Below are 26,582 nucleotides of genomic sequence, written 5' to 3'. Positions count from 1 at the left end.
GGTTGTAAATTCGTTTGACGATTCAGTGGCTATATTACAAGATACGAGTTTCTCGGAAACCAAACTGATCCATTCAACTTATTGCCAATTACTTAAGTTTCATTGCACAGTTACAGGATCAACGTTCAATTCCCTCCGAGTAACAAGACCAGGTCCTTCGTAAACAATAACTAAAATTTCACGTCAGAGATGCAAATGTATATGAATCGACTGCAAAGAAATTAATCAAAGCAAGTAAATTAATCAGAAATACAATACATGTAAAAATTCTGATTTACATCGTAATAATCCAAAATCATTAAAACAAACAATGTAAAGAAGGGAAATTTTAATACGAACAGTCGCAATGGTGGCAATATCTGGAATAATTCAACGCAAAAAATATACGATATTCAGCCATTGTCACTGACACAATTATACGTTTGACGTAGGGGTACACACAAAGCATTACATGCCATATTCGTCCGCTTCGACATCGGCCGTGTACACGATTCGCGTCGTAGACGAGCGTTCGCGTTAATTCAAAGCGACGGTATGCATCTCGCGGCGGATTAACATATTCCAGATTATCCGTCCGCGTTTGCGTTAATGCTTCCGCCGTTGGGTTAGTTAAATATGTAAATATAAGCGGACCAGCCATGCTGGACGTTATCCGCGCTTACGAGAGATCGATGAATCACACGCGAACACACAGGACGCGACACAAAACGTTTGCATATAGCAAGAGATGCGCACGCGAAAGGGGGTTGAATAAAATTCTGAAAGAAACGAGAGCAGAGTTTCGACGCTGGAATAAATCATTGGAAACACGTGGTATTTTGTATACCGCTGCAACTCATTCTTAATTTATTAAATAAATAATACGTTTAAATAGTTGATGTCCGCTTCCATGATGATACTTTATGTGTAATTTTTTATAGTAAATACAAAAATAGAAGTATTCTCTGAAAAAGTGGTCGAAATTTAAGTAATGAAGTAAACTATGATTACTTTCATTGCTATCCACGAGTTTTTCTAAAGTTTAATGATTTTTCAAATGATGGAAACTACCATATTTAATTTTCCTCCAAACTTGTTTAAATAATAACGTTCTTCTAATATATTGCCCGCTATTTTGTCTATCTCTCTAACAACAACCAATAAAATACGTAATCAAAAATGCAACATATACATCAGCGAATACGTTGAACCTCCACCGTAAAGACCAAAACGTTTCTCTTAATATTTCATGCACACAGTTCTCCAACTATTCACTTATGTACTCTGTTAAAAGGAACCTTCAGAAACCTAAAGAAACACCGTAGGTACGAGAAACGAACGCCTCTAACCCAATTACCTAACATAGCCTAGAACGTCGCGAATACATCATCAGTGTTATCGCGATTCGCGCAAAGGTACGAAAAAGAACCGAGGAGGATACAAATAGCAGATCCAGACGAAACAAGAATACCACACATGCTGCGTGATCGGGAACAGTCCGACGATCGTAATTCCAAGAAACAAAAGGAGGAACGAACAGTGGCGATCCGGAATTAAAGTTCCGCCGCGAAGTTATTAACGAACGCGACCGTTTTACGTTCGCGTGGCTCGTTCAGCAATGCTTAGAGCGAGGAAAAACGAGGGTGTTCGAAGACAAGGGGTTGATCATCGTCGCCCGGAAGTAGCGAGGGAGGAAGAGAAACGAAGGAGGAAGCGACGCTGGAAGGAAGCGGCCGCGCAACCAAGTTTATTCAACGCGTGAACGAAGCCCAGATATTAATTTTCTCGATGTATATGGATGAGTTCCGACTGGGCCACGGTGCACAACCCGACGAGAGAGTAAGAGAGGGTGGAAGCAGCCGCGGTAGCCACGATGATGATGATGCTCCTGCTGGTTGCTGGAGGTGGACCTACGTCCGGCGAAGGTACATAGATGTAGCGCAGGGGAGCGGTCGTACAGAATGGTGAGGGGCGGTTAAATTGCTATCGATCCCCCAAGCTTCGCAAATATCGTTTACCTTACCCTTGCAACCCTTCTAAAATCCCATCTACGCTCTGCCGACGCTCACCATCCGAACGCCATCCTTCGCTACGAACACGATTTCGTTTCACGTATCGTTCCCCGTGCCGCTTCGGTTTTTATGGAAGGTTAATGTCGCGGAGAATTCAAGCTACTTCGGATGGGTTTTTGACGAGCTCTTCGCGTGCTTTGTCTTTAAAATTGGAGTGGATATTTCTATCTTACACCAGTAAGGGGTAGTTTGCTGGTGGATGAGTTTGAAATCTGCTGATATTTCTGTTTATAAAGATGGTTAGATAAATAGGATTTCGAAATGCCGAAACTTAGAAGTTATCGTTTAGGTATTTTATTCTGACTCTTAGTGGTGGTTCAGAGGTCTCAGTGAATACGTTGAAAATGAAACTAGATCTGCAAGCACCAGTTGATACTGGTAATTGTTAGGGGATATAAGAAAACGAGGGATGAAGAATGGAGAAATATTGTTATGGATTATATCCTAACACGCTCCAAAAAAAAAATTTGCAATTATTTATACAAAGAATATTGACTAGTAAAGAGTGGAAATTTAAGACAATCCAAAATATAGAAACTAAAATACAGAATCATTAAAATTCTTCATTATACATGCGCGTACATCACATTCTTCGACCCTTAAAGTGAAATACATTAAACAATGCAATCTTTATATGCAGTCAAATGGAACTCTTGCAACATCACTGAACAAAATTGAGCGTCCATGCGCCTCAATGAGAGTAGATCGACCACTCGACCACTGACCCAGCAATCATTATTTCCAAACGAGACAGGATGACGTCGAAAATTTCGAACGGTGAATAAACAAAAATTTTAATCAAATTGAAATTAATGACGGTAAACGTGTTCGAAATGTTATGGCTCCAAAAACATTTTTTAAACCATGCTCTCTCTCTTTCTCTCTCCGAAACACCTATGTACGTAGGATCGATCGATTTCAATATTCCAGCATCGCAAATTTTGTTTACCTTTCGGCAGCTGCGCTGTCAGGATTCTATCCTGTCAGATATGTGTTATCAGTTGAATAGAGGTTCGAAACTCTATGTGCTGACAATTACGATCGGCGATATCCCCGTTTGATTTTTTTCCAATTTTTTTCTTCTTCCGCCCCTTTTTTTGCAATTCAGTTCGACAGTGTAAACCATTTTCAATTTCCTCGCGCGCGTTAAATTTATCTTCAACCCGCGGTACAGCGAGGTTGCACTAACAGTCAATTGTAACTCTGTTAATATTGACGATCGTCCTGTCACGAAGAATTATGGAATGCTTTATCTGACGGTGCACGCAATTCGAGTCGGTGGCTAATTCTTCTTGGTATCTGGCCGTTCGTCATTACTTTCCTCCGCCATTGTGAAAGGCCAGTGATTTACGAGGGATCGATACCTTTGAAATTTCTTGATTATCGTCAAGTTTGACAAGAATGCATATCTATCGAGAGATGATATGGTAATATTTGAAATTGAACAAAAAATTGTAGGAGTACCGCTTTCCGCCAACTTGCAATTTTACGCATTCGATATCTGCCTATGTGATTCTTCAAAATCTGAAATCAATTCTTAAAATTAATATTCCTCGGCTATGGAAAGAATATTGGAAATTTTACGAACGGCTGATCACCGGAACTGGTTTCAAGATCGATACTATTATTAAATGCTTAAAACAGATACAGCTGAGTCGAATAAGGTCCAGTTGGATGGAACCTGAAACTCTGCCCTTTCGTCTATGAAGTTGCGAAAATAAAAACTGGTGCGTACATAAAACTAACAAAATATGCAAGCGAGAGTACACAATTTACATAGGGGTTTTGTTTGGCCGTTACGCGGAATCGAACGGTTTCCTCTCTGTAAAAGATATTCAGAATCACGCAGCCGCGGTCGACTCGGGATTTTATGAAAAATATCGCGTTTCACCGCTCGATGAACGGAGCTTCCGGCGGTTCTCGCGATGCACGCCGACCGTAAATGAATTCGTTCGCCAAACAGTAAAGATGAAACTTCCCGTACGAGATTTCAAGTATATTAAATAAAAATCACGTATAGGATAAACATCGTCGAATTATTTTTGGACGTATTAGCTGACAAAAATCATTCTGCATGTTGAAAAACCGTCGTTAACAAAGAGCTAATACTGTAATACGGATTCTTATTTGATCGATGTTGTTAACGAATTTCGATCAAATAAAACGATGCGTATAAATATATATTTTTTAATAAATCACGAGAAATATAACATTGAGACTATGATATAAAGAATCACTGCTGCTTCATGATACATTATTTTATATATTGCGCGATGAACAGTTATTCTCTAGCTAGTTTCAAACTTTCTGTAGAATATTCCCTATACACGGTATATATGAATCATTCTCTCTACAAGACGAATACAAACAGTTAACCACACTTTCTCCCTATCCCTGACCGCCACTCTACAAAACCCCGTTCCCAGTAAACAATAAAAAAGAGGCGAAAGAAAATACCCAAGCATATTCCAGACCAAAGCCATTTTCATCTGCCTGGTTCACAACCCTCCAGGGCAATGAAAACAAGCCGCACTGCTGGAACAACGGTCTTCGGCCAAAGGTCGGTTTCTTTAAGCCGAAGATATGCAAATTGCATTAAGTGTCCGCCTAACGTGTACAGTGTATCACGGCCGCTCGGCCGGTATTACGAAACTTAAGCCGTAGCGCACAAGTGTCGCGAGCTGCGGGTGCCGTCTTCCCTTTGTGCAGACTAAGCCCGAGCTATTATCTCTCGGCCAGCAGCGACAAAACTTGAACCGGAGCTACTCGTCGGGCCCTGCGCCATCTTCCCACGTCCTTGCGTATTCCTCCCAAGGATTCCTTCTCACTTTCTCCCTTCTCCGTTTCGTTGATGATCCTTCCAAGGCCGAGCCTTTGTCGACGGACGTTTCCACGCGAAATATTTCTCGGCCAGCTTGCTGCGGATAATTAAACGACTTAGACGAGGCGAGGGGACCAAGACGATGGACGGGCTTGATGAACTGAGACACCAGAGTTTGGCGCGCATTGGCGGATGCTGACTTGGGCAAATTGTTCGGTCCATGGGATGGAAAGCGGTTTAGGGTGACTTTTGGGGGTGGGGAAGACTTTATGGGGTGCGCTTTCCAGTATTTGCGTTTATATCGTATACGAAGTTTGGTCTCGTAAGGGGGGCGGGAAAAATGTTCTTGAAGAAGAAAACGAAGCGAATTGTTTGTTCATTGTTTGACAATACGACGAGTAGACTGCGGCGGAACTCCGCGTTCTTCGCATTCGGGTTACATATTTAACGATCGTCGAAGTTTTGAGAATTTTCTAGATTATTCATAACGTACAAAGACATTTGTGAGGTGCACGTCAACGTCCAATAACGCTTCGACAAATTAGAGAATTCTTGTTAGAAAATTCCTTAAAGCCTCGAGGTTTGTCGTGTTTCTCGGCGTTAAGCGGTGTGGATGATATTAATTATACATTTTCTTTCGTAGTGTATTTTTAACTTCCTTCTTATTACGAAGATGAACAAAGAAATTACACTACGAAGACGTATATATACACGCACATTGTGAGGCTATCATGACAAGTGATCGAATGGTGGCACCCAGCCGGTGTCGACATTAGTTACTGGGTCGATCCCAGCGTGCACAAAGACGGCCTAATCGGCACAGATGAGACGGGCAGGGGTAATCACGCTCACGGCCCAATAATCATACCATTATAATTAATGTGCCGCAATTAAGGCGGTAATATAGGACAACCGACAATCGAGCCGTGATTGTCGATTAAACGTTTTCACAGTGCGAGGCGACGCGTTTATCGGCGCGATGCGCGACCCTCGTTTCGCGAGCAACCCTGCTCGTTACACGACATGCCCTGCTGGAAAATGCGATATTTTGGTCCCTGCTTTCTATGGTCGCATTAGGATAATGGAAGGTTTTAAGTGTGGTTTAAACGGAGATTCGAGTAACGTTTCATTTTCGGGTCTGACATGGCAGAAGCTTATTTCATTAGTCAGTACATGTAGAAGAACATAACTGAGTTGAGAACTATAACTTTCGTATAAATGATTTTTCGTTGTTATTAATATTACGATATATAGAAAACGAATGTGACAGGAATATTTTGTATAATGGAAAATAACTTGGAAAATGTTTGTTGATGTTGTACGTAACGAGAAAATAAAACACAGAAATTATGGGAGGAGATGTTTCATTGAAAAAAATGTATACTTGGTATTCATTAGCAGTATGACAGATAAATATATGTATGTTAGGTAATTTCACATGTACGAAAATGTGATAAGTTCTAAATTTTGTATTTCTCAATTCAATTAGTTCCATTGTTCGTCATATCAGGAGATTTTTAGCAAGTTATACAATGATGTAACTGTAAACAGCTTTGTTTATTAAAATTTTAATAATTTGATAAATTAAATTATAATAATTTACAAGTTACGTAAGATACATTTTTCCGGAGGCAGAAGAAATTCTGGTTAAAATTAACCTGACGTATAGAAGGGAGAAGTTTATTTATCGTGGAAGGCGAATTCGTCCCCTCCGTTCATTGAAGAAAATAAAAGGTCCTAGTTGGAGGACCGCGTTGCAAAAATCACAGGGTCTATTTTCGAAACCGACCGACCATGAAACGCATTCAAATTACGCGCGCAGTGAAATCGCGCAAGAATGCACAGCGTCGGAGAATTTTCCCAGCGTGAAGTTTTGCGAAATTCCTGTTTGGACGTTGTCGGTTGGTCTCGGAAAACAAAGGCAGCTCGTGCATAGTTCCTGGCGTTGCCCATTTCAGAATCTCTGTTCTCAATTTCTTTTTTCTAACTGTAGACGAAATGGAGAATTGTTTCCAAACTGTATGAGCGCGGTTGAAAGAATAATTTTTCTTTTAATTAAATGAAAATTCAGTAATTGATAATTTATAGCTTTTTTCAGAAAGAAACAAAATCTTGTATATCTAATGCGCTTATCGAAGTGTTAACATTATCCTTTGATATCATACTATTTTATGAGACATACACAATATATGAAAATATTGGACTGTTCATTGCAACGAGGAGACAAAGTAGATAATTATAAAATTATTGAGCTATTAGGGGAAAGCGTTCGACTATTAAATACTATAAGCTTCGACGTTCGAATAGTTTTTTCACCTTTTTAATTGTAATAGATAAGTAAAAAACTAATAGATAATAAATAAAACTTTCTTCGTTCACATAGATGAAATTGCATCTTAAACTTAACGTTGTATTTCGATCAAAAATTCTCCAAAACCTGTCGATTGCCAGTACCGTCGACAAACTCTATCAAACGTCGTTGTACGAGTCAAATCGTCTGAAACGGTAAAATCTTTGGAACGTTGATAAGTAGCGAACGAACGAAACGAAACAACGGAATCAAGATGAAGAAAGGAAAAGGAGGAGAGAAAGGGTAAAGACGAAGAACGGAGGAATAAATTGGATTACAACATTCTCGACAAACGGTCCGCTACAAAGAAACGTAGAAAGGAGACTGAAGGTAAATAATGGAGTTGAGAAAAGGACGGAAAGGCAAAGGGGAGGAAAGGGTGGAAAATAAAGGGAAAAAAAAGAGAGTAAGCGAAACGCGGGAGGAAGAGCGGGCTACGGGGCGGCGTACACGTACGTTTAAACAGGGGAAACGAAATGTGCGCGTAGTGGGAACGAAACAGCGAGCGGACAGAGAAAAAGAATAACCGTAACGAACTTGGTGCAATAAGAATCGCAAGGTAACGGGCTCGCCGGTATTATTTCGGTAGCGAAGTCAATTTGCAATCAGCGGTGCAGCCGTTCTCCCCTCGTTTCCGCCGGAACGAGTATAGTCCGTATTTACTATAATGCGATAAGAGGCGAGCGGTATCGTACATTTAAATGAGACCGGCCCGCGTACTGTGTTTCCTTTCTTTATTTCCATCGTCCCGGGCTTCGCCGCCGTTCTTTCTTAATCCGACGCGAGTATCTGCTTCGTTGACTGCTACGATAAAAATGACGACGACAGCTTGCTAGATTACCAATCCCGTGGAAGTATACTAGAAACGTTCACAGACTCGATGGATTCGTTATTTTGCTTCGATTTAACGGTTTATGATTTTGTTGGTACATATACATTTGGTTATTCAGGAAATTGATAGCGAAAGTTAAGAAACATATAAAGGAACTGTGCCGTGTGTGCTTCCATAAAATTGGTATTCCATCAAATAATATACGCGTCGTTTCTTTACGCGAATCTTTCGAAGAACTACTTACTTTTCTTGTTTTTGGTAATTAATTCCTTTCGGTATCTTTCATAGATTTCTAGAGTATCGAATTCTTCGCTTATGTCTTTCGACTTTTTATCCTTTTATTTACACATGCCGCGAGATCGTGACTAACACAAATAAAGAGGCGAAAAATATCTTTCGAGTCGAGGGATGCTTAAATAAAAAAAGATGGAATCGTAAGGGGAGGAGGTAAATTGAAAGAGCCAGCGAAAATAGATCGACAATGCAGAATGCTTAGAAATGGCCGCATGCATGCCAAATATAACGTGTCCGTAAGTGTATTCGTTTAACAAGGGCAAAGGTACGAGCGTTGAATATAGAGGAAGCTATAAAGTTGCAAGAGCTGGGGAAAAAAGTCGACCATCCACCATCTCGAATATTTAAATTCATAAATGCGGGTCCGTTCTTCGATCCGAGCTGTCCTTTTCCCTCCGCAAAAAAAGAAGGAAAGAAAAAATTGACCTCGATTTGCTATGAATTATCGCCAGTGACGCGATCGTTTAAAAATATAAAAATACACGGTTTCGGTAACAAAAGTGTTTTACTTTTCGACAATTTAATTGCTTGTAACGATATATAGAATAATGCATAATCGTGCATTTTGATAAATAGAACTAACCACGAGTGTACTATGTCAACTGTACAGGCAGTTATTAATTATGAAACTAAACATTAATCGAGCCATATCAAAGATAATTTATTTAACGAACATGACCAATCGTTCGTGAAATTGAAAAATAATTTAAAAGAGAAACTGAGGAATTTATAAAGTTTTCTGAGAATGAAACTGTTCAATTCGTATTTTGTTTCCTATAGAATTAATTTAAGAAAACTGATCAGGTATTTCGACGCTAATACCAAGAAATGTTCAGAAAATGAGATTCAATTTGTCTTCTGAATAATTCAATTGTCGAATGAGATTTAAGATCTTATCATTTTAGATGTTTTAAATACTTTACAATCCTCTCTCTCGTAATTCCACCTAATGCTAGAATCCAGCTAGACCTTAATGCTAATAATCCTATCATAATATTTACCACATCCCTCCCAACCGCAATAATCCTACGATAACAGTTATCAACTCTCTTTCTCTCTCTCTCTCTCCCTCTCTCTAATTCTAACAATCTTAATACGACTTTTACCAATTACCTGAACCCTATTAACTGCCTTATTTATTAACAGACAAATATCCGTTCATTTCATTCACCAGAAATTAAAAAAGAAACTACAGAAATTACGAATTAACAAATATCATTCCATTCCAAAATAAAATCATAATTTTCGTTATGATTTATTCGTGAGAAATAAAAGACAATAGAAAGAGAATTTTCATATTAAAGTATTTGACGCCCGAGCACTCGTATCGTTTAACAAAGCGTCGTCCACTTTAATTGCATTCACGCTCCTTTCGTTCCCACTGACAACAGCCTCCGAAACAATTACCCAGCAAAGTATACAGAAGCTAATTAGAGTTTGAGACACGTGTACGACGTAGAAGCCTCAGAGTCACGGATCAAGTCTTTGCCTTCGTAACGAGAATAGCAAAGGGAGAACACGGTAAAGGATGCGTTCTCTTGCGGAGCTTGAGTGGTCAATTTATCTGAGGTCACTTACCCGTTTTCCCCAAATAACAACGCCGCCGGAATATCATCCCTGTGTTCAACGAATCGGACAACAGTAACGAGACACTTCAACAGGATCTCTGACAGATACTACGAAAGTGTGATGTCGGTTGGAGAATTTCTTTCGAAGAAAAAGATCGATGATCTTCTTTTTTTTTTTTTATTAATGGATTTCTCTCGTCGATAAAAGAATTAATAAATATCACTGTATAGTATTACTGTTGCGCGACGTAACATGTAGAAACTGCGTACCAATTTTTAATGAATTTATTCATGATAAAGTTTCTCTGAAATTCTGTATAAAATAAATTGAAAAATTGTGCCATATAGTCGGAATACTATTTTGCCAGAAAAGGAAAATTAGAATGTTAAATAATTTGAATTAGAATAGGTTCAAAAATTTATGCCCAATTCGTTACTTTACTTGGAAGCCGGGTAGTCTTTTTATCTTTGTCTTTTTTTGAAACGGATCTTATGTAAAAATTGATACGTTATATTGTGAAACAGAATTTGGAAAATCTAATTAAAGGTACAAATAGCGGATAATTATCAAATGGATTCTTCTCTATTGCGATGGATCTACGTAATTGATTCATTTACGATACAGAGTTCTGTTTCTAAGGAAATTTTTATTTAATCTCGTCAAACGTTCTTCTTTAGGCGTCTTAAAACTTTGCTTTTACTGCTTGCTGGCCGCCCTTAAGAGGTTTCGACCTCGATCCCATATAAGCACCACCTCGATCACCATTAGCCTCCATAATTTATGTATCCCTTTTCTGTGCCTTCTTATTAAAAGAGCAACCATTCAAGATGCACAAAAACCTCTCCAGATTATTCCTAACAATTTTTAAAATGTTTTTCTACCGATCGTTCGATATGAAAGAGCTAGCAGAGTTAAATAATAATTGTCCTAAATTCGAAATATTTTAAAAATTTCTTCAAAAAACAATCACGTTGAGTAAAAAGAATCTGGCTCTGCTACAATAACGTTCCTCAATCGCACTACCACTTTCAACAAATGACTGCAATCTACAACCACTACTACACAACCTACGAATAGCTTGAAAATTTCAATCGTATCTATCGCCGTCACAGATTGCAAACAAATAATTATTCCAAATTTAAATGGCCGCTTAAAAAATAATTACATTAATCGCAAAAATGCCCTCTCTTCTAAAAGAACCTTTCTTAATCGCATTACTGACAAACCAGCGCAATCTACCGTCAGGTCCAATAATTGCCAGCAGAGAACATTGCTAAAAGTTCACCTCACCGAACATCCCGAACAAACACTAACTCATTTCCCTCATTCCCTAAAAAACCGCATCGAATATGAAAATTACAACAAGCCAGGTACTTTTTCCGCCGTTTTTTGGAACGTATTCGCCTGGGTTTTCGCGTCGGGAAAAACCATCGAGCCACCGATATCTCGCGCATGGACATCTCATTATGGCATCGTAAAAACGCAATTTCCGGGTGAACGCAATTTCGTTCGTTCGTTCGTTCGGGACTTTCTCTCTGGACCAACAGCTGGGAGGGCCGAACGATGTTTCACGACGAGGGTCCCGCCATATCTACGCGGGGAACATTAATTAAATCGGCTGGCTGGCTGGCTGGAGCTGGCGGCCAAGCAAAGGGGTGGAGAACACGCTGTGCTGGAGGGGGTTGGAAGCGCGCGGCATCCCTTTGACAGCGCAGTCAGCTTCTATCGCAAATTAAAGTCCCGGCTCACACTGGCCGGCACGAAAATAATTTCGCGCGCATAAGTTTCGCATCCCGCGCCCCCCGGCCACGATTTTCATGTTAATCCGTTCGCGGCCGGTGCTCGCATACACTGTGGCGAATTATCATTCTTTGACAGACGGATTCGAATTGCGAATCGTCGGGGGACGCCCCTTTGAAGCTCGCCTGCATCCACCGAGGGGATGAAACGCGCGAACCTTCGTTTGTTTTCCGCTATGATTAGGCGATTTTGTTTCTGCTGGTAGTGACTCTTTGGTCGTTTCGAATCGCTTTTTTACGCTACGGAATTAAGGGCATGGTAATCTGGCAATGAATTATACATTTTTGGAATTAGGGGTGGATTATAGGAGGGAGGTTATTTGAAATTTCTCCTGTCTAGAATGTTTAGAATGAGCGGTTTGATTTCAGTTTCTCAAGTATGGAGATTCACACATATCCGCATATCGCTTACAAATTATTATCTTCTAATAACGATAAACACGTTATCGACGTAGAATTTAAATTCAGATCCTATCATAGCTTAGCTAAAATATTCTATCTCGGATAAACCTTGAGAAAAAGATCGTGCAAAGTGCACACCGTGGAGTAAACGCACTATGCCAAACGTACGATATACCAAATCAATCTAAATATTCTACGTCGATCTAACTATTACTACAAATTAATCAAATCAAAGGAACTTTCAACTTTTGAACGCCGAAAAGACCATCCTAATCTGTCCGACGATAGTCACGAAAGCTTCTCAGGAATCTGAAATAAATCTTGGGGAAAAAATCGAGCGAATGGTACTACCGCGAGATATAGGCATCAATCTAAAAACTAGACGCATCGGAGGACGTAGAAGCGAAATCGATTACAGAGAAAGAAATGCCGGTGACATCGTCGGTTTTATCGCAGACCCGATTAATACCAAGCGCGTGCTTCTACATTCCATGGAAAAAACAGCCTCGTACCCGAAGCCGGCTCAATTTTTTCCCTCGATTCGCATTCCCGTTGCGTCCTGCACGCCCACGCAGTTTCTACTTTTTGCGTGTCGTAGCCTCCGCTCTGGCCCGCACACTTAATCAACTCTCGTTACGGTCTAATGGCTTAATACCGTGGCTAGCTTTGTCCAGAGGCTAGCAGAATCTCTCGCCTGTAGGCTAATTCGAATTTAAACCCTGCCACTTGCTTCGCCCGGTCGCCGCCACTCTTCCCAGAGAGTTACGCGCTGCTGTAGTTTTCGTAAACGTTCCCGACGCTGCCAGCCACTCTACTTCTCTCTTTCTCTCTTTCTCTTACGCTTTCCTGTAACTCTTGTTACCGTGCCTTCAATTACGGTCTATAACTTTCCGTTGACCGGTGAAATCACGCTTTTAGCTGAATGCGTCCATTACGTCGTAACGCGGAACGAGTTTAGCCGCGGTACCGGCTGAAATATTTCAGTGCTCCAGAACCGGAGCCAGATGATCCCGACCGAATCTCCGTTTCCAAGCGCTGCTTAGGTATCAGACGGTATCTGTGCTTTCGATACTCTGCATCGTGGATTTTAGTGGAATTGCGTCAGAGGATTATGGGTAAATGATTACGGCGTTTGAAAAGACGGAGGGAAAATTGCGAAGATTTTTGTTGTACTATATAAGAGGATTCGTCTAATAAATGTATAGAAGTGAAATGTAAATTTAGGGTTTCCTTACTCAAACGAGTCCTTTCATTTATTTCGATATGTATCGAAAATGTTTCGAGGATACGTAATTTTCATTCAATGGAAATTATTCTATTTGAATTGATTCGTTATAGAAAGTTTATTAGCGATTTACAAGTTTCTTCAACGAATAAGACAACGTACGGTGTACGGACGAGATGTGACTATTTGCCAACCTCCTGGCGTGGAACAGTCACGCTGTCAGAGCTCGTAACGTACTCTATTGGATGCAGTAACTAATAGCTGTTCCCGTAGATTAAACCATTGCTACTCTAGTTAATGGTTGCTATGTTAATGGTTACCATGAGTATAGTAGAAATATCAGACATAATCGCTGCGATTAACGCATCGATTCGTAGAAGTATTACAAATATCTTTTACGCTTTTATTTCACAATAAAATAGGATTTCAACAAAATGACGATAAGTAGTATGGCAATTGAAAATGTGGCTTAATAATAAAAGTTATATTACGAATATTTTATGTTCTCTAATAAACGAAATGATGCAAAAATTTCTTTAGATTTTATATGATGTGTTTGTTTCGTTCAATGTGATTGATTTACAAAATTACGCGTTAAATATTAATTGCAAGATTTAGAATATTTCTGAAACTTGTATGTAAGCTAGGCTAGCTCTGATTAGATGATTAATCTAATTCACGCGTTTAATCGATACATGGTACCTATCTTATACGGAAGCGCGCTCCTCACGGCTGATGTTTGGAATCATCAGCTTAAGCAGATCAAGGATCACATGTAATTAACGTCCGATTAATACGATGATCTGCGCTCCGTTTCACGTCCATGAGACCGAGCAACAGGATAGCAAGGTTCGAAGCGAAAGCCTTTCATACGGTAAATGGATCCAATAATCGCAAGATTGCTATCATCTCCGGTGCCACGAACCTAAAAATCACCTTTAATGTCCTCCTTCTGGCTCTGCCAGCCTCCTCGTACTTTCTATCCTTTGATTTGCTAATTTCAAAGATTCTTCACTACTTTATCAGCCATCAAAGGCTATAATAAGCGATTTCAATTGAAGATGTCGCTTAATAATATGGTTGAAAAGTTAGCGGATATTTTATATTCATTAAGCAAAATGGCAAAGAAAATTGTTTTACAACAGGAACATTTTTCTTTTTATAGAAAATCTAGAAGATACATTATAACAGTTAAATAAATTATTATCACTGAGGGAAATAGAGAGAGAGAGAGACAGAGAAATAAAAGAATTATATAAGATATCTCCTCAGGAGCAAAGAATAGGAAAATTAATTTATTATTCCATAGTTTTATGGTACATAATTTGACAATTTCGAAACACCGTATACACTATCTCAAAAGTCACGTTTCCGATATTTACTGCCACAAAAGTTCCACCATAATATGGACCGCAAAAACCCACTGGAGTACACGACAAACTTTCATCAACGCTGGTTCTCTTTCTCAAACACAAGGGAAAAGATAGTTCGATCATCTTTCTACGATTCTACATCACATAATTCACCCATAGCAAAATTATTTCCCGTACAACAAATTTATTTCCTACAAAAAAATTCTATCTGTCCAGCGCGATATTCACGAAAATTCCAGCGCATCATCGTCGCAATAAGACACAGTTCTATTACACAGAGACACGCACAACGCGTTAACCGACGTTATAAGCAACACGAAACGCAACCTCGTAAGCGATCCCGCTTCGAGATCGATCGAGGGCAATTCCCCATTATCCGGTATCGCGTCGATCCTGCGATCGCGGCTGTATGGACAGGTACAGGCGTCCCAAAGGTGAACGAAGGTATCCTCCGTGGCGCGGCAATATCGCGGTAAACCCGGTGAAAATATGTATCGCGCGCGGCTCATCTGTTTTAGCCGGTAGGCATGCGGCCGGCATGTGCGGCCGCGGTCGACTCACGCCTACGCGGCTCGCTGCCGATTACACCAGCACGCCCCGGGTTATAACCGGTCCCGAAACCGGTCCCGAGGGATACAACCGTGCACGGTAAATACGGGACATTGGAATGGAGCTGCATCCCTTTCCTATCTTCAATCGTTCGCACGTCTTTACCCTGTGTGCGTAGCTTGTTGTTCGAAATTGTTCGTAGTAGTTTGAGAGTGGGTAGCGGCGAGTGGTTTTTCGAAAGTGTGTGGTGGAAGACGTTTCTTTATGTGTCTAACGTTTTACATGTGCAACGTGATTGGGGGAAATGGTTTTTTTGAATGGGGATGATTCGTTTGCGAGAGGCTTGTAGTTTGTGGCATGAATATTTAGGATGGCAAGATTGGAACGAGACTTGACGATAAAACAGCTTATTTTCTCGTCAGATGGCTAGTAGGCTATAGAAGTTTAACGCATTCTTGCGTGTGTTTGCGTGGAAAATATAGCAACGATGTAATTGCTAGAGTCGAAATTGTGAACGAGATAGGCTAGAGAGTTGTAGCGATACTATTGTATGTTGAGTGATACTATTGTGCGCCGGTGTGTTGACATTTTGTGACATATGGAAATCAGTATCGGAAGCCTGGTGGAAACTATGTAGTTACACTGTAACGTAGTATATGACAGAAATGACGTATGAAGTCCGAGGGCGAGTTTCGTGGTAATTTCGATGTTTGTATATGTTAATTTACCATAATTTAGATATGGACCAGTTTGTAACAATATTGTGAAAGCTTTCTAACATATAGAATGAGTAATGTAATGGAAATTTTATGGCCAGTCTTGAAAAATTATCTTGTAACATTGTGACAAATGCAAGTTCTATTTAAAAATAGTTTATTTTATATTTAATAAGAAATAATTCGTTTCGTTATAAAATACAACAGTATGCGAATATTAGATGTAATTGTGGGAGAAATTTGATGTTATTGCATTCTACGTGTAAAATCAATTTAACCCCGCAGGCTATCAGAGTAATTTTAAATGACGTCACACGTGACCCCTTATTTTACAATCTCAACATACACGCTGACCTCGTATATTTCCAACAGAGAGAAAGAGAGAGCGCTTACACGTTGTGTACTCACAGACTTACGTTCTCTGCGTTTTAAACCAGCTAGACTGGGCGAGGCAAACAGAAAAAGGAGACAAACGAGCAAAGGTACGGTCACTCTGTGACTACCAATCGCTACAAACTACCACTACTTTATGCCGATTCAACCCACTCGAACCCATTCAAAGCTTCCACTCTAAAAATCTGTTCCCAACTCTTTCACGTACAAACGCTTGCATCGTAAAACATTTCAAGCAAACAACTATCCAAAGGAAACACGAACAAACAACTCAAATCTATAAACCACGAATAGGTTTGTACGTGAATAGAATTTTGAAAAATGTAGAGTAAATGGAACCGCAAGGTGTCGTATGTTCTTTACACATTACACGTAGAAATCTAGCGTTGTGCGATTAGTAGATTAAAGATGTATACGAATTTATTTAAAGAAATAGAATATAAGATGGAAAATTCGAAACATCAAAAGTATAATATTTATTAGAACATCTAATGGCTGGAATAAACGTTTGCGTTCGTTCTATTTTCTTAGTTACGTTCATGAAAAATGAACTTTGCAGAAACATTCGCGATCTAGCGACGTAATATTTGCTTTACAGATGTTTAAGTCTGGTTATCGAAATTTCTAGCCAATGAGGTAACGCCGATGTTATAACAACTGACCAAGTTCCTCCATGGAACAATGAAGAAATCAATGATTCGCGAACCCACGCACATTTTCTTTCACGCGTTTACATTCACCTAACTTCGCGATTCTGCTTTGATTCTTTCGATCGAGTGGCCGACACACGGTTCGACACGTGGTCTGCACCGCGCACAGATTGAAGAAAACAGAGCAAACGTCGTGGCTAAAGAAACACTTTCCGCGCAGCTCGATATTTTTGCATTAATCTGCCGTCTGACCGATGGAATTCGCCGAGACAAAAAGAGAAAAAATTCACCTGGACGCGACATGAAACAGTTGGAAATAGGCGCTTAACAGGATGGCAGAGAAGACGAGAAGAAAAACACGAGTCCAGTGGTGCGTATAAACTTTAATTTATGGCGTAACGCCTGGAGAAAGGTTTCGAGCTAATTTCGCGTCAGCTTCTATGCGGTGGTCTGTTCTTTACAGGTTCAATCTACTTTGTGCAGGTTATACGCGTTTCTAGCTTTATGGTGCTTTCCTCTGATATGGTAGCTTGAATTGGTTGGTTAAATGAAAGGATTAATACTTTTGTAGTATCGTGCAAGTTGTTTGGAGAAAGAAAATCTAAATATTGCTATTAAATATTCGTTGTTGCTTGTTAAGTGGAGTGACCTTAGAGGTTAATAAGTAAGAACGGCGCGAGGGAACTTGAACATTTTAAGTAAAATCGTTTTATCATCTCGTGATTAACACGCTATTATAACACTTTGACGGCGCGTACTTAATTAATGACATATTATAATAAAGTCCCATATTTCAGAAATAAACAGTTTCGAAACGATAATACAGACTTTTAATGAATATTACAAGCATGATAATTAAATTTAAAGCGGAGTACTTAATCGAGTCAATATCAGGACAGAATCATATTTCATTGAAATCAGGCCAGTGGGACATGAAAATCACGTTTTAACGTTTAAAAGCTATTAATTCATTCGCAAATGACGATTTCCTATCCTCGTTCCATAGCCTGCTTATTCTCAATCGCGTCTAAACGCTTACACACGCGTATGAAAACTCCTGAGTGAAACAAACCATTTCTTTCTCGTACACTCAACAATAACTCTTCCAGATTATCGATCTTTGTTGTGTCAGTTTCATCGAGAACATTAAAATTAAGATTTTCCCGTTCATCACGAGTAATTTACACAGATTCAAGATGAGATTCGAGAAACAAGCAATCCGTACGTTCGTTAACAGTTTATTGAATATATCGACTTCTATCGGATTCACAAGTGACTCACGCGAAGGCTCGCGTTCAAGTGGTTATTTTTTCGCGCGATCTTACAGACTGAGATCGTGCGAAGAAATGCGTTGAGACGACGCGTTTAAATCGAGTCAGTGGGCGTATCTTTACGTCAACTAGCCGAAGAATGCTGTTACTTCTAACATCGGATTGACGTCATTGGAATAGGAAGAGGCTTATCGTCCAGTTGACATATCTATTTGTTTAAGACTTAAAAACTGACAGTGTATAATTCTTCTTGAGTAAAATTGATCGGTTCAACGGGCACACAAATGAGAGATTTTTCTGCTCTCGGCGAGTTATACGTATTTATGAGATGATAAATAGAAAAAAATAATTTTCTAGTTAGTTTCGAGAAATGATGACGAGTCGATAGCATGTACGTATTTTTGAAATAAGTATCAGTTAAAATACATATTATGTGTGCATTTTGTGCAATTTTCTTACTATATTTACACTTTCAAATTTCTCATAAATTGCATAAAAATCCACAGTTTGATAACACACGATGATTCAGAGATGTTAATCTGAATTTAATTTGTCATAAAAAGAAGTAGCTTTCTAAACGCAAACTTGCGACGACCACGCGCCAGCTGTTCGCGACTGTTCACGCGTTACAACAATAGCTGGACAATAGGCATTCTATAGAACTGTAATATCATGCAAAATCATTAGCGGCGTGGTGCGATTTATCGAGCGATAAATCTTGAACGAACACGACAAAACGCGCTGTCTTTTCGAGCCGCGTGGAATTAGAAACAGAAGTGCGGCGCATTGTTTGCCAGTAAACGTTTATAGTCGATAGATTTCGTAATTTGTCGTATAAACAGATATTCGAGATAAAGAGTGGGTGCTCGAGTCCTTTTACTATTGTAAACATATAAATGAGAGTGTTTGTGATCGTGTTGACGTGTATGGAAAGTTGTCAAAAAAATCATATTCCTTTTAAGAAATGTTTATATAATGAAAGATTTATGTCAGAGAAAAAACCAACAATCAATTAATTACATATTTTCAACGGATGGGTGATGACAAAGTTAAACTTTATTTTTAGAGAGAAATATCAAATGTTCTTTTTCTTTGCTTGCCGATTTCGTTGTTTTGTCATTCTTCGCGTTTTGGCATCGATTCTGGCAAATTTTCAACAACCCACGGCACGGTTCGATGATTTAATTACAACTCTATTTTATACCACGCCTAAGCGCCCTAATAGAATTACTCGCAATGAATGCTAAAATGTACAGTTGAATGGCAGAATCGGGAAATCGGTGGTATTAAACAAGCTCAAGCTTTCATTGCTCCATTACACAGATTATAAACTTCCGAACTACCAAATCTCGAACACCGGCCAACAGTTACAAACAATTATAACATTTGTTATTACAATCCGTGGAATTATTCGAATGAAATTCTTATTTGTCTGTCTATTTTTTCGTATGGAAATACTTTTATTTATAGAAATTACATTTTTACTGCTTACTTTTTCTTTCTTAAAACGATATACGATCAGCTAAACTTGAAACATTTTGAGTAAAGAAAAATTGAAATTGAAAATTAAAATATAGGCCTTCTATTTAATGATCGTAATGAGATGCAAGAAACAAGGAATCTTTAAATTCTTACAATCGGTCTATCCGTTGAATTACCCTTCTACGGTATCAAAAACAGTACATCCAAGTCTGCATTCAAGAAACAAAGAAGCATCAATTCCTTACAATCAAGCTCTGCATTCAACCATAATTTTACAATATCAAAATTCTGCCTCCGGCTCAAAGAAACCGAACTCAAGCTCCATCGAACAAACATCTACTCCGGCAGCAACAGAAAATGTAACAGCCAGGACGAACGTGATCCAGGATGAACGTGAAAGAAAGCAGAAAGCCCTGTCCAATTCATACACAACACGTTACAAAAACATGTAACGAAAGGTTCGGGGCGACGCTTTCGAGAATTTATTTGGAATCAATGGCGACAAGATCAGGCGACAGCTGAATGAATAGCTTTAACGAGGCGAGGGGCGTGTTTTCTCGCGCGGGTTCACAGTTAAATCTTCTCCGGACTCGTTCGTTGGTTTGCTACCCTCGATAACCAAGGAACACGTGCGATCTACACGAACACAGGTCATGAAATTTCGTTTCGTGCGCGAGCCTGTGTATCCCTCGGCTCCCTCTTAAATACGTGATGCCAGGATAACGGAACCTGTCCTCCCAAAGCGTCTCTAGAAACAGTGCTGGGACTCGTACGAACTCACACACACATAGACACACACACACCACACGCGTACAGCAACCGTATACGGGATTAAGATTCGATCGGTGATTGCAGTTCGAAGAAAAAGCGCGCGGTTCCCAGCGGCCGACCTATTAATGACCGGAGATAAGGGAGAACGAGAGATACGATAGCGAGACCGGGTTCGAAATTTCAGATAAGCCGGCCGGGAATAACGACGATCGAGTTCTAGGTCTTTTAATACCGCCTCTATAGCCGCTGCGCGTTCTATGTATTCGGTTGTTTTATCAACCACGCGGTTTCTTTGTGGGGGAGTGTACCGATTTAGAAACTTTATCGAGTTCTTTTTTTTTCTCGTAGGAAGACAGAAATCTTTTAAAAGTTTTATTAGGGGTGTGGTTTGGCGGAGGGAAAGCAGAGTGGTAAGATCTTCTTAAAATGATAGGAAATAGAGAATGAACGAGCGACGTAGGTTAAAAGGATCTTTCATATTTGTGTGTGATCTTTCTTATAGAGTATAAGTGTTCTAATTAGTTTCAGAAAAAGCGTGTAGTTTTTTGTATTTAAAGAAATTATTACAAATTGTAACGAAGCATCTGCCATCAGTGGATCTTAAATTACAAGGTTATACGCACAGATGTTTAAAAATAATCATACTAGGATTATATTAGGTTTGGAGCAAGGATAAGCTTACGTTTTATCGTTGCTGCGTGAAAATGAGTGATAATCGCAAGTACGTATAAATTTCTCATAATTTCAAATACGAAACGTTCACGATTGAAAATCAGTAGAATAATTCACAAGCTCGTACCACGTCTTTCCTTGTACCTCTCTAAACCAGAGTTCCGCGACAACGTATGGAAAGACCAGTTCGAGCCGTACGAAGAGAAAACGAGAAAACGGGAAGGAAGCCAAGAGAAAAAGACGAGCGTAGAGGGATCGTTCTCTCGCCTGCGTGCTATCCAACCGAAAGGACAGGCAGCAGAAGCGGGACGATTGTCCCGAGCAGGAAAACGGCGGAAAGTTCCGCGTGTTCGGCCGGCAGCAGTTTAAGTTTCCGCAGAGCCAAAGTTATAACGAGAATTGCTCTGCCCGCAAACTTTTCCGGCCGAGTCTCGCATGTACACAACCCCCTACCTAGTATTTTTCTCCACCGACACGGTGTTCCTTCGCATACGTGCATGCAACCCATCCCCATCGCGTCTCGCTACCCTCTTGCACAGTCTCACGCTCGTATTTACGCGGCGCATGCTCCACGGGAATTGTTTGCGTCCACGTTCCCTCCCTGCCTACATCTCGTGTTCGCCATGTAAACCGCGCGTACCGCAGACATTTTTTCCTCGACGCGAAATCCACGCCCGCACCCCCGTCCACCCTACAGTTTCACAGGTCGCGGCGCACCGATCTTTTTCTCGGCCGCGACCCGCTCTTTCTCGTAGGTATTCGCGCGGCGAGAATAAAACGCTGGCATATTTCAGACTTATTGCCACGCGCGACGAGTATTCCGCCAAGAGTATTCCTTTATTTCGCCTGTTTCCATTCCTACGCGGTTTATGGCCGCGCAGAAACGTTACACGAGCTTCGAAGCTCTACTCGTAAGATTCGTAGATTTTTGCTTTTGCTGGTTGTTGGAAATGATCGTTGGGAGAATGGTAAATTTATTTCGAGAATTTGTAGAACGGTTTTTTTTCAGAGGAGTTTAATTCTGGGTTCAAGAGATATGGATTAGTTGGGGATAATAAAATTCGTCAAGATCATCGTTTCATCCCCTTTCATACAAATGCAGAAGATTGTAAGAAAGCCGAACGTTTGAAAGTGAAAGGAATATCGAGAATAATAAAATTTCGTTGGAGGTTTCATTTTCGAGGAAGAACACAGCTATAGAGATTATGGAAACTCGTAAAAAGCAATACCAAGGTTAGAAAATATTTTTGGTTGGAAAAATATCTCTTCGCCAACGTGGATGTATCAGGAAATTATTACAGATTGATAATCATGAAATCATGATCACACACCGAATAACAACGTTCGATCAAACTGGTGCATAATGATCGTTGCAGAATATCCATCAATTATTTTCCACTTTGTTGTAAATGTTTAAAATAACACATGACCAATGAATTCACGTAATTACAGCCTGTAGGGGCTTGATTGTAATATATTTGAGTATTTACCTTGTTGTCCCAACGTTAATGAAATTAATTTTGGGAAATGTAATCGACGCAACCGCAACGCATTCCTATATATAGCTACGTTCTCGTTCTACTTCCGATAGATTTATAGAAACGTACGATTATTCTTGTTGGTAACCGAACGATTATCGATTTCTAAACACGCGTCGAAAATTCGATTGAGATTTTTTTCGCAAACCTACACCACAACGTGTGGTTTACAGGTGTCACTTTTTCCAAGCTAATGTCCATAAAATTGCCTGTCCTGTTTCGAATTTCCAGTTTAGAGGAGGAAACGCGCGGCAATGTTGATTTTAGCAAAACGGTAGTTTTCTTACTGCAACTTTGTTTCTGGTTCTTCTTTTACGTCGTGTTGGCTGGCCATAAACGAGTATCGTTTACCGTCGCGTGGCGTCTGTCTAAGTCTGGTTAATACCACTGCGCCGTTGCTTTTATCGGGGAAGACTGAGCTTTGCAAATTGAAACTTAACAAAAACCAAACATTTCACGTGTTTTATTAATAAAATGCTGTTCGACGAAATTTCTAATTCAATTTAATACATTGCAATGTGATTAATTACATATTTGTTAAAAAAGTACAAATTTGTTTAATTCTTATCAACATTTCTTTATAAGGTTTCGAATTTTAGTTTCTTAAGTAATTTTATTGAATTTATATTATAGCCGCGCATAAAGTTTCAATATCTAAAAGGCACCTAATATAATACATTACAACTAATAAATTCGAAATACATTCTACACGTGCGTGACAATTTACTACCTCATAATCACCCAGAGCTGCAAGTCGTCGAATTCCAACCTACATTTTGTTACCGCTGCGCGTGCACACAAGTAAAATCAGTTTCGAATCCAGGAGAACAACGAGGTAAAACGTACCAGATTACCGGCGTAAAATCTCCGAATTCCCGGCGAGGTTGTCGGATTACCGCGAAAGTTTTGACGCGAAACGAGGTGGAACAAAAGAATCCGAGTGGTGTGGCACAGAAGAGGCCTGAAAAGCGGCTAAGATCGGGCGGGGGTCGCGTTTGAAGTAGCATTTCCTTGGCGCAAACGACCCTCTTAATCAATTGCTAGCACCTTTATCGCGGCTCTCGAGCGACGTAAAGCCTCGATAACAAGCCGCAACTTCGATAAATCTCCTTCTTTCTCTCGCTATTTCCTTTCTCGGCTACGTCTTGCCGAGAAAAGGAAAGAAAGGAAAAAAAAAAGAGAAACGGTGGACATATATCTTGATTCGATCGTTGCGTCGTGGCTGAAACGCTTAGAATACGAGGCAGAAGAAAGAGAAGGGGGGAAAACTCGTGGCCCACGAGACAGGCGAAAAAGCTTTCGATGGCTCGACCTTCTCGCGACCGAATAAGGACCATAGGGAGAGAGGAAACTTATGAAAATCCGGGATTTATCGCGGCATACGCGAGAGGCAGCCGCCACCACCGTGGGAGGCTCAGACAAATCGTCCGGAAGTTAACGTTCGATCGTTTCACGAATCCTCTTTTCGGCAGAGCCACGGGGCACCCTCTGTCCCGTGGACCAGCTGCCTTTGAAAGCCCTGATAAAAGTTTTAATCCGTTTCTACTGGCTCTCTACCGATGTGGTTCCTCTGTTGCTCTCGGCCAGAGCGAAAGCCCCGGGATTCTCCGCTTTTGTCTGCTGTTTCCCCCAGAAAAATACGGGAAACGAATGTCTGCTTTTAATGAGACCTTCGAGGTGGATACAACCAGATGGCTTTAAGAGCTGTTTAGAGAAATATGAATGGAGGTTATTCGAGTTAACTGCGAGAATTCGAAATCCGCGTGAAGTTTTGTTCGTGTTGTTTCGTTCTTGCATCGTTAAGTTTTGAATGTTCGAGACGAAGTATTTAGATTCGAGCGTGAACGAAAAATTTGGTACATAATTCAGCGATTTACTCGTTTGAGTTTTCCTTCTGGTTTCGTGTTAGAAGATTTGCTACATTCAAATATTTAATCTTTGTGGTCGAGATAACTGAGACTACCGTATCTTGGAGATGGTTAAACCATTTTCGAAACAAAGTAATTTTAATACATATTTTTTCATTTCTATAATTTCACGCTACAAACACAGCTGGACAGAGCGTTTAGAATAAATTCAAAATAAAAAACGAAATTCGTTGGCTAAAATCTCATTTTCAAGAACGTTAATATTAAAAGTCCATTCAGATTCTATCATAGAGATCGGTAAATACAATACATAATACTTATTTCGATGATACGATCCGCTGCAACGTAGCTGTCAATTGTAAAACTATTACATCTGTATGTATATTGAAAAACAGGTTAAATAGAATGACGAAGAAGCAGAAGAACATGCGAGAAATATCGAACAGTTGGCCATTTGAAAGACCATCTCAATCGAAAAGTTTCTTCGAATAAACAGATCGAACGCCGTGTTCGCAATAAGAAAACTTTTATTTTCCAGCTGATGTTTTCGAAACGCGATCTTCCGTCTCGGCTGCAATAGCGATGCTTAAAGCGATTTATCGAGATCAAGCTGCGCGCTGCGACCGTTTCCATTGGGCCAACAAAGCTATACGTTTAGTTTCAATGGAAATACGCGAAACTGAAGCAATCTGGAAGTTCCGTCTTTCGAGAAAGCAGAGACTCGATCGAGGTTACGCCTCCATCTCCTTCGAAGTTAATCGTTAATGCAATCGATTCCGACGATTGCGGCAAGGGGAAACGTCGAGTACGACGTTCATTTAGATTTCTAGAGCCGTCACTGTGTTCTCGTGTATTTTTAGAGCGAACGGCTCCGGTTTCATGAAATAGCTTCGCTGATTCTACAAAGATGTTTCTTGCTACATTTTCAGATGTTCGCAAGTGTAATCCGTTTTAATGGACATTTCCATCGAGGAAATTGGTTTATTTTTGGTTCTATTTATTAGTTGGTGGATCGTGTGTTTTGCGAGCTTTCAGCTCGATCTTAACATTTTATCGACATATCGATCTATATATAAATCTATGAAAAGCATAACTTTCTTCTTGAAGATTCTACAAAAATTAATCTTTTCGCTATTTTCACCCTTAATTGTAATATAAGCAATTAAACCTATGTATAAACGTCGCACGTATAACTGAAACACGCTTCAACCTCTCATTTACTTCAGAATCAGTTACAACGACCAATAAATAACCTGTTTTAATTCAACTATCGGATCCCTGGCTTGCTATTTGAAGTAAAATTAAGATTTCCTCGTAGGATAACATTTTACGACTGAATATTTAATACGCGATAAAGTGTACTTATACGAGCAAGCAGCACGATCGTTCACCAACTAATCGAGCTCACAAATTTCACGACAGGCTAGCAGCGGCATCGAGCGCCGATAAAACGAAACGAATGGCCAGCTTATCAACGAAAAATGCATCGCACAAAAGTAGTATCGGCGATAATGCGTGCCAGGGATCGGCGTATTTCAGTAAAATAATTCTGCATTAGGCTGCACACACGCGTGCAAACGCGCTGGCTAATCTGGCCGAGGCCGCATACGCGCGCGCTTCGGAAACGAGAAAATTAATTGCGATCCCAAAAATACGAGGGGGCGATTCCCATTATAATAAATTCTGGAGTAAGTTTCACGAAGGCTGCGACCCCGCCGGAATTTATGCATCGTATAAGCCAATTATTTATCGTCCAGCCGCTCGTCCCTCGACTTTGACCACCGTAACACTTTTTAATTTGACCTCGATTAATCGTTCAGCCGAGTGAAGAACGTTCATTCGATTATAGTTCGACATTCCGATTATGCTTTTATCGAAGAATACCAACGTTTCTACAGCCATTCTATATTCCTAATCTCGTTTCGCGTTAAAATTCTATCAATCGGCGTTTCTTAG

The 26,582-nt window shown here is 40.0% G+C and overlaps 1 protein-coding gene across 5 annotated transcripts in view; it reads right to left on the bottom strand.

The window, feature by feature from the left end:
• LOC117213030 overlaps window positions 1–26,582 on the bottom strand; it is a 486,984-nt gene that overhangs the window by 208,130 nt on the left and 252,272 nt on the right. The gene's annotated exons all lie outside the window — the stretch shown is intronic.

Source organism: Bombus bifarius, unplaced genomic scaffold (genome assembly GCF_011952205.1).
Source record: "Bombus bifarius isolate JDL3187 unplaced genomic scaffold, Bbif_JDL3187 scf7180000007970, whole genome shotgun sequence".
In the NCBI taxonomy this organism is placed as follows: Eukaryota; Metazoa; Arthropoda; class Insecta; order Hymenoptera; family Apidae; genus Bombus; species Bombus bifarius.
This window is presented reverse-complemented; position numbering and strand designations above follow the sequence as displayed.